The sequence below is a fragment of the Rhinolophus hipposideros genome (assembly GCF_964194185.1).
Source record: "Rhinolophus hipposideros genome assembly, chromosome: 2".
Lineage (NCBI taxonomy): Eukaryota > Metazoa > Chordata > Mammalia > Chiroptera > Rhinolophidae > Rhinolophus > Rhinolophus hipposideros.
In genome coordinates this window covers 90445058-90463124 of record NC_138048.1, presented here as the reverse complement: position 1 = coordinate 90463124, position 18067 = coordinate 90445058, and positions in this window count along the sequence as shown.

Genomic DNA, 18067 nt, shown 5'->3' with positions numbered 1-18067 from the left:
CTCCCACACCCCACCCCCACTTACAATATATTTCTACACCTGTTTATGGTTCGTGTAAGATGTTTGGATGTGGAAGAGTTCTACTGTAGGTAGAATTTCTACTGTACAACTTTTTCTCAATTTTTCACAGCCTGGATCCCCACAACCTTGATAGTGTTGATAAACTATAAATGATAATAATAATAATAATAATAGTAATAGTTGCCTACCTATATATTACAATGAGAATAAAATCTGAGACACAGTTTCTGGTAAATACTAGTTTGTTTAATTTATATGTACTATGGTGTTAAGAAATCAATGAGCATATATATGTTTAAAATGGATTGATATACAGATGTTTAATACTAACATTAAGGTTTTAAAGCTCAAATATACACCTAAAAATGTAAATAATTACTATTAGTAAAACTGTTATTTTTATAGTAAAAGATTATTATAGACTGAAACTTTGTGTATCCTCAAAATTCATATGTTGAAACCAATACCCATGAGATGGTATTTGGAATGGGGCCTTTGGGAAGTGATAGGTCATAAGAGTACAGCCTTCATGAACGGGATTACTGCCCTTAGAAAAGAGGCCCCAGGGAGTTCCCTGCCCCTTTTTGCCATGTGAAGACTCAGCAAAAAGGCACTGTCTATGAACCAGGAAGCAGGCCCTCACCAGACACCAAGTCTGCAGGTACCTTGATCTTAAATTTTCCAGCCTCAAGAACTGCAAGAAATAAATTTCTGTTGTTTATAAGTTTTTTTGTGATAGTATGAATGGAGTAAGCTATATTTATAAAAAGGCATGTAATCCACAGCAATCTGTTCTTTTTTAAGCAAAATTAATAATCTGAAAATTAATTATGAATAACAATTATCTTCAGATTCTAAAGCAGAATGTTAAATCCCTATTACCCCACTCAAATTAAACTTTAGCATTCTTAAAACTAAAGAGGCCTATAGAAATTCCAGATTCAATATAGCAAGCTCTTAGAGACATAAGGTAAATTCCCTATCTCCAGGCAAAAAACAAACAAAAACATTAAGAGATATATTTTCAACATAAGAACCAATTACAAACATGCTTTCAACCATCCTTAGAATGTTGGTTAACTAATCTTTTGTTTATCTTCATTGCTTCTATGCTTCATACACACTAGTAATTTAACATCCCAAAGTAAAGAGCACATTCAGATTTGATCATATTTAAATATTAAAATATCGCTCTAATATATTTTCCCAAATTCAAAATATCCATCATTGAAATTAACCTAGTTAGTTCTTGATTAATTTTTGCTACTCCAATATATAGGTAATGTAAGTTATGAAGTTCAATTAGCTATTTATAATAAATCAGTAATTTGATTTTTCTCTTAGGGGAGAGATTGACAATATATAGTCATTTATTTCTTAGGAAATATTAGAGAAATATGGAGCAACGGAGGGATCTAAATCTTTCTAATGAACGACTTGTTCTAAATAAAAGAAAGGTGCTATTAAAAAATAGTTTCAGTAACAGTTTAAAAAAATAGTACAATTGGATTATTCTATCAATGATTACATTTATTATCCAAGCTGTCTACCTGCCCTATTTTACATTTTATTTTGTTCTTAAACTTCATAAACATGTTGTATAATGATGAAATTTCAAGAATTCCCATTAATATAGCATATGATCACATAGATAATGACCAAAGGCTTTATATCTTTCTTAACCATACTTATTGAGCTAGTAAAGACTATATTATTATTTCTAAAAAAAAATCTTATATTAGTGCGTATTCTCCTTAATCTACTCTCCCAAGATTTAATACTATAAACTGGTTATAAACCTGAGGAGGACTCCTAGAGGCTGAATTAATTTACATAAAATAGGAAATGGAGAAAAAAATAAATGAACACTTTCTTAGATAATAAGAATCTCTCTCTCTCTCTCTCTCTCTCTCTCTCTCTCTCTCTCTCTCTAACACACACACACACACACACACACACACACACACACACAAAGTGAGTTAGAGGAATCTGACTTTTTCTTCTCTGATATGGAAACTCCAGATACCCCTTTCCACTGGTATGGTGACTCATGATGTCCGGGACTGTGGCTGTTCTGTCCATCTGGTTCCTTGAGAGATTACCCAGGGTAGAGTTCTCAGATAAAATACGTAACACTCAGTTAAATTTGATTTTCAGATACTAATAACAGAATTTGTACAAAGTTATCCCAAATATTGCATGGGACGGAAAAAAGATATCCATGGTTTGTCTGAAATTTAACTGAGTTACTTTTATTTTTATTTGCTAAATCTTGCCATCTTAATCAATGCTCCCTGGCAATACATAATAAAGCATGTAGCATGAGTGAAAAATAAACTCACTTTTTTAAATCATGAGATTATTGCAATAAAGCCTGGCTAATTATGATTGATACATCTACCTAAAGGCAACATATACTTGTGCCAACGAGGGGTAATTATACTCAATCAGATGTTACTACAGTTAGATATACAAATTATAGATATTGGAATATAGAGATTATAGAGTATTTGAATTTGTATCATGACCCTCTAAGTCCCAAAGTCTAATTTACTTCACTTTTTGTTAGTAGTATTATCCTAATTATAGTCAATATAACATTCAACTTCACCAGAATAATAGAAAATTAAGTACTGTTTAATGTTTTACCTATACAAATTTCAGTTTATTACATGGTGTACAGCACTGAAATTCATATTTCTAGCATTGACTATGCATTTACAAATGTTTATAAATCAATACTATACTAAGGCACTGACAAATGGCCATCAAGTAATGAACTCAGTGCACTGTAGCCAACTTTGAAAAAAATCCACCAAATGAGAATATTGAAAAGCAATGCTGGAGATTCCTACATAATTATTTTGAAAGCCTATAAGAAGACAGATGTTGAATGCATAGAATCACTTTTGCATCTTACTGACTCTTACTGTGTTTGGATAGTCCTATTTTCTATATAACCACAGAGAATCATCTTTAAAAAGGTAGAAGAAGAATGAAGACATAGTTTGAGAGATAACATTTTTGTTTACTCTGCATGCTTTTGCTTTCAGTTTTCACATGAGGGTAATAAGTATGCATTTTTGAAATTATACGTAGAGAGGATATTTAAAATTAGTTCATTTTAAACTTAGAAAAAATCCATTTGAAAAAGAAAGGAAATGTTGTTTTCTGTTAGCATATATGCAGGCTCTTGCATCAGCTTTGAAATATATCTAAGAGCAACTGGGACTGTCACTGATCTATAAAATAGAAAATCTTACCTCTAAATTGAAAAAAAAAATACTTACTACTCCACAGGTTTCCAACATTGCTTTAAAAAAAAAAAAAACAGTAATAATTTATCAAAGAGGTATACAAGAAAGATAGTTGAACAGTAGGAAATAAAGAAATCTATTATAAAGTTTTCAAAATATAAGTATGTTGCTAATACAAAATTTTGTTTTATTTTGTACAAGATATGTACTAAAAATCTGTAACAGGATATTTGCAAACACTCATCATATTGTTCAGAAAGCAAGGAGATTTCAAATACAATCAGCAAATATTTCTATTCTTTGGGGAAATTTGCCTTTACAAATGCATTTTTTTTTTTTATTTAGAACAATTTAATCATTTGTTCAACAAAATTGTTGTAGATAGGCACAGTTTTATGTATGGAATTATAAATAGCTAAATAAAAATATAACACTATATGTTTTTTGTTCTAGTGGAAAAACAGAAAATAAACAAAATAAATAAATAAAAGATGTTGTATGACAGATGGTAATCATCACTAAAGAAAAAATAGTGGAGTTGGAAGACAGACAATATTGGAGTGGGAATGGCTATTATAAGTAGGGTAGCAACACAGAGAAGGTGATATATTCACAAAGGATTGAAGAATGTGAGCAAGTGAGTCATGTTGAATAGATAGACAGCAAATAAGACCCATAAGTAGAAGTCAGCTACCATGTTCAGTGCACTCACAGTGACATTAAAACAAGTGGATATGGTGAAGAGAGTGAGAGGGGAGTCAGAAAAGTAGTGGTAGTTTGGATCATGAAGGACCTTTTAGGCTATCCTATGAGGATTAGCATTTATCCTTAAATAAATGAAAAACCACAGTATGATGATGAGCAGATATATGACAAGATCTGCTTTATATTTTTAAAAACTCATTCTCACTTCTCTGTTGGGAATAGACTTTGAAGCTGGGGAGAAGACAGTAAATATTAGAAACAGTGAAACCAGTTACGAGTCTCAGAAAATACAGATGAAAGATAATAATGACCTGAGTCAGGATGATAGCAGAGGATTGGTGAGAGATCATTGGATTATGGAAATAAGTTGGTATAGCTAGTAGAGCCAATTATATGTACTGTAGTGTGTGAGGGGAAGAAGGAAGTCAAGAATTACTGCAAAGTATTTGTGTGAGTAAATAAGTAACGGGATGGATGAGGTTGTCGTTCTTAACTGAAAAGAAAACTAAACAAGAGCAGGTTTGGAATGGTGACAGTGACTATCAGGAGTTTACTTTGGGACATGAGAAGTCTGAGTTGCAAATTAGATATCTAGGGAAGATACAGAGCAGGGATTTGAATATACACATCTGGAATTTAAGAAGGGGTGTGGCCTGAAATATAAATTTGGGAGTCATTAACATTTAGGTGGTAGCTAAAATCATGAACGATGATGGATGCAACACCAGAAGACAGCTTTAATGGAGGAAGAAGGAAGTAGAAGTACAAAGGCTGAATAAAGATGAGAGGATTGGGAAATTAAAAGAAACAGAAAGCTGGAAAGGAGCAATGGAAGAAGCAGGAGAGAAAACAAGGAAGTACAGAATTCAGGCAGACATTAGAAGAATGTATTTCCAGGATGAGAGACGATTCACAGTGATATAAACAGCTGTAAGATCAAATAAGTTGAGGACTGAAATTAGCCATCATCTTCACCAAACTGAAAAATTAAAAAGAAAAGAAAAGAAAATAGAAAACTATACCAGTGCTTTTTTCAAGTGTTTTATTGAATTCTAATCTCTGTAATCCTCTAGGAAAAGGCAGTTATTTTGATTGACTATTTTTAGGGGAAGAGGATATAATGGGCTTTGTCTGGCCTTTCCACCATGAAAATCCATGCTTCAAAAGTCAGGGAACCACAGTGGGAACTTGTCCTATTGCAAAATTATCCATTCCAAATACTCTTCATGCTAGAGAAAATAATAATGTGATTATCACAGTTTTAGGTCCTAGGGAACCTAATGTGAAGTAGACATGGCTAACATGACACTTATAATTTACATCCATACTAGTAGATTGGGACCCCTGGACCATAATAATAATGAACCACTATTCTAAAAATTACTACCTGTCTGAGTTGTTTCTTTTACTAAGGGCACACTTAGAAAATTGTTTTAGTTTTTTATAGGAAGACTAGGGAAACATTCTGAGTACTTACATTAAAAAAAAAAAAAAAAAAAAAAAAAAAAACTCCTCTGTGATAGGCTCTTGGCTTGTGAACAGACTCATGTTTTGGAGTTATTAACAAGCTAGGAGTGCATTTCATAATAGAACAAGAAAGCATCTATTCAACATTCTTGCTATTTTCAGCCATTAAACAAGATATAACCATAACTTAACAGGAGGCCAGACAGGATGTTCACAGGAAAAAAGATCCAACAAGAATGTTTAACTATGCATTCCTGGTATCAAACAGTACACTCCATAAGAGAAATTCAATCTTTTATAAGTAAATCACGGAGATGTTAACCTTTCTTTTCTCCTGTGATGTGTTGACTAGAAGCCAGCTCACATTCAAGGGGAAAGGATGACAAAAGGCATGAACAGTAGGAGATGATGATTAATGGGGGACATCTTATGTGTTTACTTAGCACATGTATATTTTTGAAAAGGGAAGTGCAAGATTAGTATCATTGGAAGTTATATGTATGGAAATATACAATTGTATATTTAATTTAGGCATAATTTCATGAAAAGACATCATAATTTACTACTGTTTGTGTGACTTTAGAAACATGATTGCATTTTTAAGGGGGAGTGAGGAATTTAAAACTTAAAGAGATGATGGATGGAGCTTCAGTGTCTTTCTGGGTCATCTTTAGGTTAAAAATATACATCCTCCTTACTCTTCATGTTTTTAAAACATTAAATCCATGCAATCATACTACCACCTAAAATCAAAAATAGTTGTCAGTAAACTTAAAGTTTGTATACAATATTATTTTGACAAGAGTTCAGCAATACCTGACAACTGCTTTGCTAATCAACATTTCTCACAGTAGATGTATGGAATCAATCAATCAATCAATCAATAAAATTGAATCCAAGAATCCCATTAAATAAGTTGAGTCAATATTACATGACCCTCAAAGCAAACCACTGATAAAGTTGATTTAGGGAGACAGAGGAAAAAGAAAAATGTAAAGAAAGAAAGAGTCAGGGGAAAAATAAGAGATTGACTGCATAATTCATTGGTGATTGATTCAGGAAGCACCTAGGAAGAGTTACCTGACTTTGCTTACCACTTTGAGGCAGTAAACTGAAGAGTTTAAAGAATAATGAGGTAATTTGACAGCATTTTATTTTTCCCCGTTTTTTTTTTTTTATTTGACAGTGCGAGCATGGATAGGTAGTGTTTTTGTTTTGTTTTGTTTTGTTTTAATATAAAAGGAGATAAAATGAAACGCAGCTTTGGGGAAAACATTTAGTGGTTCAAAACAAAATTATTAGTGAAAATGAGAATATCAGACTGAAAAAAGAAAAGAAAACCTCAAAATTATTCATAGAGAATGGATAATTGTTTTAATTCCTTTAAAGAAATTTTGCAAAGTACTGTCTCAAAGACATTAAATTAATCATAAAACGCATTCAACGTTCAGCACAAACAGAAGTTTGAAACATATTACATTCTCTCCTTGAGCATAAACGTACATCACTGCATTGAATATTTCAGTTGAAATAAAAGTTTTCATAACTTCCGTTTAATGTATGATATAGCTAAAGAACCAATTCACCTTTAGTAAAAAGGACAACCTTATTTGTTTCCTTTAACAAGAGAATGTTAAAAGAAATTTTCCAAACTCAGGAAGGGTCAAAGGATTATGACAGAAATAGCATCTTTGACCTATTTTTCTGTCGTCAATAATTTGGAATATTAGGTAATTATGATAGTGAGCATTCAAAAGCTAATTGAAAGTTAGATTGCATCACTTTTTAAAGTGTGATATATATATATATATATATATATATATATATATATATATATATATATATATATAGCTTAATAAGATATTAAGATGGAAAACTTTTCACAATGGTCGTCTGCCTTTTCTCTACACTGTCAATAGCCTAAACCCAAGGCAAAAGTGGAAAGTATTTGAGGCTGCCATCTGGAATACTTTTAGAAACACAGATGGTAGAGGGGCTTTGGGATTAAGGAGTGAGGGGAAATTTGTTTTATCCTGGAACATCCCTAATGAGATTAAGGCAATCAGAGAGATGAAAATGTAGGTGGGAGGAATGCCAACATTATAAATCTGGAAAGACAGGATTTCGTATGGGTAATTATTTAAGGATATAGTCTACATGAAAGTAAATTAACAGAAAAATTACAATTTTGAGCAAAGATCAGAGTTACAAAGAGAAGCAATCGTACAATTGAGCAAATAAATCTCAAATATTACGTTTGCAGTCATGAATTCCGTTTAACAGAGCACAATCTATAAGGCCATAGCACAGCCATAGTGTGGGACTTTTGATACAAACCATTAAAATTTGATAGAAAACATATAGATATGACAATGAAACTAATAAATTGCACATATGTATTTGCATGTATGTCAAACCCTGCTCTCCAAAATTAGATAAGACACATATTTTCAATACACATTTAAAAACTGACTGTATACTAGAGTAATAAAGAGAGTCTCCAAATACCAATAAATTGGTATAACACTGACCATATCCTTTACCACAAAGCAATAAAATTATAAATCTGAACACAATTGTAAAACAAAATTTTCCATTCAGTGAAAAACTAAATTTAAAAATAAATATTTTTCAAAGCAAATTATGAATCAAAGAAATATATACAAAGTATGAAATACAACCGCAAACAAAAATAAAAGACCAATGCTTACAGGTTCATCAGTTGTATTATGAGAATTATAAGTTTAAATGCATATTTTAAAATGAGAATGTTTGAAAAGTAATGTGCTAACTTTAGAAAAAAATAGCAGGGCAAAGACAAATATAGGAAGATGAAATACTGTGAATAAGAACAGAAATTAATGAAAAAGGAAACAACAATTATAATAAAATTAAAACCTGTCTGCATACAAAGTATAAAACAAAATAATTGATGTTTCAAACGTATCCAAAATGCTAGAAAATACTTGTGACAATACCAAATGTGTAAGAAGATATCCTGAGGGCAAATTTTTAAAATCATTTGCAGTTTTTGGAAGCACAAGACACCTCCCTTCATCAGTCACAATTATACAAGCAACAAATTTTTTTTCTCATGATTCTATACTCAAAATCAGAATTTCTGTTATACAATTAATTACCTGTTAAATAAATGATGTGGGAGTCTGGTAGTTAAGGAAAGAGAACTGCGATAGCACTACGTAGTAGCTATATTAAAATCTGTTTTCCACAGGGAGGATAAATGTTGTTTTTAACTTTATCAAGAAAAATAAAGTTATGTTTTTAATTTTGACATGTAGCCAAATTTCTTGGCCTTAATTATAACAATCTTTTAAAATAAGAAAGGCTCTAGAACATTATATAATTACATATCTAATTTATAATTAGAAGTAAAATACAATGCTTATTTGAATACGTTAAGAATTTTCAATTGATGTAATTTCACACTTACGTCTTTGCAACTTTTCTAGTCTCCCCATTTTTTGTGCCGTGCTCCTGAATGTACCCCCATTTATGCTCGTATGCTCTATTAACACTTTCAGTGAAGATCCACAAGCACTAGTGAACTAGCTTTGAATAATACCTAATGCAGTGCCACGTATACATGAGCAGTAACTAAAAACAATTAGGTAATGAGGATACAAGTGATACAAGCTCATTATGTGGAAATCTACAAAAAGTATATTTTACAACAAAATCCTAAAGAAACTCCCACACACCTCAAGAAAGCTCATGCATCATGAACTGACATTAAATTTTCCAGTAGTTGTTCTAGCGAGAACTTAGGCATCATTAAAGCTAAATTTACACAAAAACAATTATGGAATGTATGACATTAGTGTGACAAAACTGCAGAGCTTAAAACACATACACAGCCTTTCCCTGACAAACCTGCCAGTTGTCAAATAGGCTGTCGAACTCAAACATAGATTGATATAAGCTGTTAATTTTATTGATTGTGCACAATTCATAAGATTTTTCTGGTCCCTTTTACTTTTCTTTGATAACTCAGAGATCCTTTTTTTTTTGTCCCCCACCAAACAAGATATATAGACTTTTTTCTGTAAGTTGCTCAACAAGGGATCATGAGATACATATGAATAAACTTTCTTTCCTAGAGTAAAAGACTGTGGTGAAAAGAGTCACCAATACAATAGAGACTTTAAATACATGTTTGGTATGATCTGAATGTGTGTGTCCCCCCAAATAAGACAGAGACGTTAAATACATGTTTGGTATGGTCTGAACGTGTGTGTCCCCAAAATCCATATGGTGAAATCTTCATGCCAATGTGATACTATTAAGAGGTGAGACTATCAGAAGCCTTTAGGTCAAGAGGGTGGAGCCCTCATGAATGAGATTAATGCTCTTATAAAAGAGACCCCACAGACCTCCCAAGCCCCTTCTGCCACGTGAGGACACAACTGAGAATCTGAGATACAGATGAGGTCCCTCACCTGACCACGCTGGCGCCATAATCTTGGACTTACAACCTCCAGATGTGTGAGAAATAAATGTTTATAAGGCACCTAGTCTGTGGTAGTTTGTTACAGCAGCCTGAACGGACTAAGACAACATTTAAGTAAGCATGTGTTTCAGTTTTAATGTTTCATGACCAGACTTAGAGAGTTGACACATAATTTTTCAGTAAATTATGATCCATAAATTGAATAATAAATAAATTGATGAAATAAAGAGAAGGGAAATTTGATGAAGATGAGTAGAAAGTAGTAAAGCAAACAGTAAAATATTTGATCATAGAATATGATGTCCAGTTTATTTAAAAAGAAAAGAGGAGTAATCACACACACACACACACACACACACATATTTTCAGTATATATATTCAATATATATGTAGATGGAATTTCCATCTATGTAAGTTTTCATATATGTCCAATACTTTTCTTCCTACAAGTCAAAGTACTGCTTTAAAAATGTGAGTTGATAACTATATGTACAAATCAATTTCTATTCATATCTAGTAACCATTAATTTCAGTCAACCTCTCTGTATATAACCTGGGGGATAGATGTATATGAGCTGAGACATAAATAAACTTTGAAAAACCCTCAAAAAAAAAGAAGTATAGGTTGCATCATGGAAGAAAAGCACAAATGACTTCACATATTTAAAATTAACATTACCAATAATAAAACTGAAACATTTATGATACTTGCTTCCCTAGGATGACTTAATTATTAATTTTTACAAGGTGATGATATCTCATTCTCATACATAACTGTGTGTATGGCAGTTGCTTTCCAATGAGAGGAAGGACTATTTATTGTAATAATTTATCAAGTTTTGTCAGTTGAGAAAGGAAAAAGAAATACAAAGTAAAAGTAATATATCTTACAACCAAAGGATTTACAAATGGAAAGTAAAACATTTTTGTTGAATCTAATTTTAAAATTATGTGTTTAGAAACTCTAGCCACATTAATCTTGATAAAATAAAGGTCATGTTAAACTAGTAAGATTAATACTGGAAAAATAGATATAAAGCTTAGGCTCGGGTTGGTCACTAGAATATAAATGTAAATGATGGTGTGTAACTTCCTTTAAAAGAGCCCTGTTTCTACTTGTCCCCTTTTGTGCTTCTGCCATTGTGATGAAAAGGACCTGCTAGAGCATTGTGTGTAACCTGCTAGATCAAAGTGGATGAGAAATACTGAGCTAACCCATACCCAAACTAGAGCTTATTGTAATCAAGTCCATCTCTGCTCAGTCTACAGCAGCCATACTCAGCTGACCTGAAGAGAAATGACCAAGTTAAATATTTTTGTTTTAAACCGTTGAGATTTAGAGTGGTTTCTTATATAGCACCATTTGAATCAGTAACCCATGCGCAAAAATAGAAAAAAAATAATAACATCAGTGACTACTTTCCTGCGACAATTTTATCTTATACAATTTCTCCAGTGAGCATACATAATTTTTAATTAAATAATAATTGTTAAATTATTTATTGAATGTATAGAAACTAGATCTAAATTAAGATCTTAAGACAAAACATATTAAATAAAACTCATGTTCTAAAAGTATATAATAGTTATTAAAATGTATGTATACAAAATAAAGTATATGTGACTTCAGAGAATACCCCACACAAAGGTACAGGAAGACCAGGAAGAGTTTATACTACCTTAGCAATCTTAATTAATGGTAAATGTTTATACTCCTTATATTCAATTGATATATGTTGCTTCTCCTTTTCTTGCCAAAAGGATTTCTTCCAGGGATGCCAATGTTGTAGATAGTGATAATTTGATGTCTTTAATCTATCATCTGACCACTTCTTATTGACAAACAGCACCATTTTATTATGCTCTGATATTATGATATTAGTATTGTACAGATCTTTTTTAATTTCAATATTTTTTGAACTTTTACTTCTAATTCTTTTAAAGTTTATACTCTTAGATAAGTTTTATATAACTTTAACACTTGCCTCATCATTTTTTCTTGGCACTTAACAATTAACTTCTTTCAAAAGTAAACTTAGGTACTTTAGAAGGTGTATTGGATTCGGCTGTTAAGTCTGTGTAACTTGCTAGTATTTATTATTTCTTCTTGACTTACCCAAGTCATAGTCTGCTTTGTCTTCTACTTTTTCTTTAAGCCAACATTATAATACTTCAGGAGATTGTCACGCAGGGGACCCTGCTCGTTGCGCCATTTGTCGTGCAGGGTCTCAGCTCCCGCTCCCCGCCCCAAAACGCAGGACACGGTAAGGCCAAAAAGGAACACCCATGGAGCCATAAGTAGGGGAGTAAAACCAATATATTCTCGCTGGCGGCTGGGCTGGAGACACAGGAAGCAGGATCTACATAATCTGCCTAACAGCAGTCCGCGCTTGCCAGCCACCATCTTCTTGCTAGCCCCCATTCCCTCCTTGCTAGCATAGCCACAGCCGTTATATTAGTGGCCAATGGCTTACGGGTTACAGCTGACGGCCAACTAGCCACAGCTGCTGGCATCTGATCACAGTTGATGGCCATTTACTACCCGAGCCAGCACCTTTCTATGTGAGGCCGAGAGCCTGGAAACTGCTTTTTTGGGGTTTTGTCCCCACAAGATATTCACAAAATCTGTTAAACTTGCCAGGTATATTTGACTCACAGAACATAATTACAAAGTACATACAATCACTATTTTAAAAGCATGTTTAAAATACCAAATACACTAAACTTTCTGAACTTAGTTGAATATGGTATAGCCAGTGGGTATAGATGAGTTTTTTTTCTGTTTTTTTTTTTTTTTTTCAAATCAGTCTTAAACTAAATTGCTGTTAGATTTTTTTTTTAATTTATTGGGAAGACAATTGTTAGTAAATTTACATAGATTTCAGGTGTACAATTCTGTATTACATCATCTATAAATCCCATTGTGTGTTCACCACCCAGAGTCAGTTGTCAGTGCTGTTAGATTCTTAATTATTGGCATGAGGCTGGGCTAGATATTAAACTTAAGCTTAATATCCTTATCTATAAAACTTAGTTTTAAAATATCTCAGAGTCTTACAGTGTCTACATTCACGAATAATATTAAGTGATCTAGCATATAGTAAGTACTACTCATTTTTTAAGGTCTTCTTATCAGCAGAGGAAACTGAAAGAAAAGATGGAGGAATAATATAGAACATACAATTTTACAGTTCTAAGACACAGAGATAATCTGCTCAGACTCCCTCGTTTTATAGATGGCTAAACTGAGGTCAAGAGAGATTTACTGTTTTGCCTGAAATCCCTCAAGAAGAGAGTGGCAAGAAGAAGATGACTTGTTGAAAATTTTATAATAAATCTACGGACTGAGAATGGAACTTCGAAATATTTGCTTTTCTCTGGGTAAAGGAGGCCCATCTACATTAGCAAGACTATGTTTTAATATCATTTAATATATTCATCAAATAATTTTAATATATTACAACCAATTTTTACATTAGTCAGTGTTCCTAAAGCACCCAAGTTTTATTTTATCTCCCCACTGAAATCTTTAAAAATCTATTATGCCTAGTGACTGTTATGCAATGGAAAAAAATAGTGTAAAATTAATCTAATTTATTGAAAATTTGTTCCTTCAGTATTAGTTTTTGAAACAAACCTTGTTTTTTTTTCAGAAAAACAAGTTAGGTCATGTAAATCAATAGAAAGGACAGATGACACTTTTGAGATATGCTCTATCGTGTTATTCATCTTTTCTAGAACAAGACTGCAGATCAGATTTCAAAGAAAAAATTACAATAGATTTGAATTATTTCTGTTTTATTCTTTAAATTGTAATACTAAATGGAATGAATGTGATAAAAATGGAAACTCCTTGGGATAAATAAAATTTTAACTTAATTGAGCACTTACATTTTCAATTTTTCTTACTTTACAGACTCATAAAATTTGTATTCTTGCTCACATGTGTGTTTATGTTTCCCTGGGACATGCATTTCCTAGTCTTAGCTGCAACCATAGAGACAACTGCTCATGTCACATTTTCTCCCCAGACACAATCCAAGATTACTAAAAATCTCGCAAGTCATCTTGTTTTTGAAAGATTTACAGCAAGATTTTCTGACCAGATAAGTTGGATAAGTTAAGTTCAGATCTGTATCTGAAATGAACTCCCTCACCATTTAAGGTTTATCATGGGCGATACCATCAAAAAGTAGCAAACACAGCTTATGTTGACTGGCAAGAAAGGGGTTTGGCAGGCTGCCTAAAGAGAAAATACCTGCAATTCAAGAGAATTATGATGACTTTTTTTTTTTTTAACACTTCCATACCTTTCTAGAGTTGCCACTGAATCCAGATCATTTAGCTCTGCTCTCTTGCTTTCAGCTGACTTTAACCTTTTCGTATGAACCACGACACAAAAAAGAAAACCATGATAATCAGGATTTTTAATTACTACTCTCCGGTTCTGGGTAGGGATGTTGATATTGTTATTCTGCTAGTAATTCTCTCTACCAGTGAAGGGGTAGGTAAGAAAGGCAAGGATTTTTCAAATTAATGCTTTTTGTTTGCTCAAAATTGGGTAAGACCCAAATGTATTTGTTGGATTTCTGAAAATTACTGTTCTTTTACTTTTGTATTAGAAAAATACAACAGCAGCCTTATGCACTGACACACACATTTTTCATTCTATTATCTTTTATTTAGAATTAACATTTGGAATTAAACAATTTCACAAATCAACATTTTCTTGTTTCCCTTTCAGGGACTCAGTGCCTTCTCACTCTTCTCCCTTACTAGATGATGGAATTATAAATACCAAGCAAGTCTGGAAAATAATTCTTTGGAGTCTTCAGGTATAGGACATATGAAAATGAAGGCTGTCATCGATCTGTCCCTGCTTTTCTGAAGTACTGGAATACTATGCATCTGCTCTTACCCTCTCAGCGTTTTCCACATGCGCACACACTGTGAAGCTAGATTGCCTGGATCTTTACAGGCTGGGCAAATTACTTCATCTCTCGATGCCTCAGTTTTCTCATATGTAAAATTGGAGAAATAATAATTCTTACTTGATAACGTTTTTGAAGGTAACAGAAAAACACTATATCGGTGTAGACTATTTTCTCTTATTGTGTCCCACCTAAAAGTACAAATCAGTAACTGTGGGGACAAAACCCCAAAAAGCAGTTTCCAGGCTCTCGGCCTCACATAGAAAGGTGCTGGCTCGGGTAGTAAATGGCCATCAACTGTGATCAGATGCCAGCAGCTGTGGCTAGTTGGCCGTCAGCTGTAACCCGTAGGCCATTGGCCACTAATATAACGGCTGTGGCTACGCTAGCAAAAAAGGAATGGGGGCTAGCGAGAAGATGGTGGCTGGCAAGCGCGGACTGCTGTTAGGCAGATTATGTAGATCCTGCTTCCTGTGTCTCCAGCCCAGCCGCCAGCGAGAATATATTGGTTTGACTCCCCTATCTATGGCTCCGTGGGTGTTCCTTTTTGGCCTTACCGTGTCCTGCGTTCTTGGGCGGGGAGCGGGAGCTGAGACCCTGCACGACAAATGGCGCAGCGAGCAGGGTCCCCTGCGTGACACATGGCGTAGTCGGCAGGATACAGTGCTGGCCAAAGCTTTCCGAAGGGCAGTGGAGCAGTTTGTGCGTATGAAAGCTCAGTCTGAGGAAGACCAGGAGGAGCAGCTGCCGGAGAGCTCGATTCCCGTGGAGGGGTGGAAAGAGGTGGATGGTTCCCCAACCAGCAGAGGCCGGAGAAAGCGGAGAAAGCGAAGGTTGTTGCCGCCCTGTCGGCTGGGAACTGCTTGCTGAGGCAGCCCGGATGCGGGACTTGTCCCAGGAGGAAACGCTTGCTGAGTCCTCCATGGGAGATGAGGGTGAGGTCAAGGTCGTCCCTCACCCCCAGGACAGCCCTGGCGAATGACTATGGACTATGGGGAATTGCCTTCTATCCCTAATTTATTGGACGCTTGACTGTTTGGGAACATACCACCATGTAGTGGGACTGGCGAGAATGTTTGCTTTTGTGTCTTGACTGGCCGCCATTGATAATATGTAAGCACCTTGATGTGAGCTGCTGTTGTTCCAGCACAGTACCCCGAGAGGCCCAGAGAGAGTGGCAGTGCCCTGAGAGGCCCTGGCTGTGTCCAGGAAGTCTGGCTGTGTCCAGAGAGAGTGGCAGTGCCCTGAGAGCCCTGGCTGAGTCCAGGAAGTCTGGCTGTGTCCAGAGAGAGTGGCAGTGCCCTGTGGCCCTGGCTGTGTCCAGGAAGTCTGGCTGTGTCCAGAGAGAGTGGCAATGCCCTGAGAGGCCCTGGCTGAGTCCAGGAAGTCTGGCTGTGTCCAGAGAGAGTGGCAGTGCCCTGAGAAACTCTGGCTGTGCCTGGGGAAACAGGTGGTACCCTAAGAAGCCCAGGAAGTCTGGCTGTGACCAGAAGTACTGTGGTGGTCCCCTGAGAAAACCTGGCTGTGCCCGGGGAGACAGGTGGTACCCTAAGAAGCCCAGGATGTCTGGCTGTGCCCAGAAGTACTGTGGTGGTGCCCTGAGAAACCCTGGCTGTGCCCAGAGAGCCTGGCTGTGTTCAGGATAGTGCATTCACCTCCAGGCTCCTTGCACAGGGCCCCTCGCAGAAGACGCTTGTCGCGTAGATTGTGAGGCGAGACCCTGTAGGGGTGGAGTGTGGGGACAAAACCCCAAAAAGCAGTTTCCAGGCTCTCGGCCTCACATAGAAAGGTGCTGGCTCGGGTAGTAAATGGCCATCAACTGTGATCAGATGCCAGCAGCTGTGGCTAGTTGGCCGTCAGCTGTAATCCGTAGGCCATTGGCCACTAATATAACGGCTGTGGCTACGCTAGCAAAAAAGGAATGGGGGCTAGCGAGAAGATGGTGGCTGGCAAGCGCGGACTGCTGTTAGGCAGATTATGTAGATCCTGCTTCCTGTGTCTCCAGCCCAGCCGCCAGCGAGAATATATTGGTTTGACTCCCCTACTTATGGCTCCGTGGGTGTTCCTTTTTGGCCTTACCGTGTCCTGCGTTCTTGGGCGGGGAGCGGGAGCTGAGACCCTGCACGACAAATGGCGCAGCGAGCAGGGTCCCCTGCGTGACAGTAACAATTAAAGTGACCCCAATAGTCAGAGATGCAGCATTGGGTTAAAGGAAAGGGCAGTGAAATACAGCTTTTGACTTTCATTCTCTAAACTGAGTTTGACTTGACCATGTAATCTATTGCACAATAGATTAGTAAATTTGTAAAATTGAAATTAGTCCCTAACTAACCGCAATCTTCCTAGGGGGTCCTGAGTTTCCAGACCTGGAGTATCTGGAAAGCTGAGGCGTAGCAAGAATAAATTGGCTGGATTCTCTGGATTCACAATTGTACCTCAGAGAAAAGAGAAGAAAATCAAAGGTGAAAATGCACAGTGTGGTTAGTTGCAGTAAAAGGAGGAATATCAGTAGGTATACAAAAGAAAGAAGGAGAAGGGAAAACTGAGTAGCAAATCGGACTTGGCTCTAGTGAAAACAGTAGGTTGTAAGCTCTCTCACAATAAGCATTACTGTGATTTTTCATCGTGTTCTCCCTACATGTCACAAGCTACATTTGTGATAAATTTAGAATGAATAAATTAATTCATTTATCAGGTGATGTGAATAGTTTGAGTTACAGGAAGTCAGGTTACAGGTGCCAGTGATTGTCAATTGAAAGGCAACCTGACAATGACTATTTGTATTATTATTTTATATATTTCCACCCAGGAAAATTTAAAAGTAATTTCTTTAGTCAGAGGATAAAAAGGATCTTCAAGGCCTTTTTTTCAAATTGCTGTTGTGAAGTATAATTAACGTAAAATGAAACTGTTCATATTTAGAATATATAAATTGTTAGTTTTGACACTAGAATTCAAGACTGTGAACATATCCATCAGTCACATAAGTTTTCTTAGGCCCCTTGCCTTTTCTTTCTTTTTTTTTTTTTTTAGATCTCTCCTTCATTTATTTTTTATTTATTTATTTTTTAATTTATTAGTTCAGGTGTACACGACAAGGTAATACTTAGACATTCATCATTTATGTCCCTCACACTGTGAACCCCCCTCCCCCCATCCACTATCCCTCCGACCTCACACCGAGCCATCACATTATATATATAAAATTACAGTTGGCA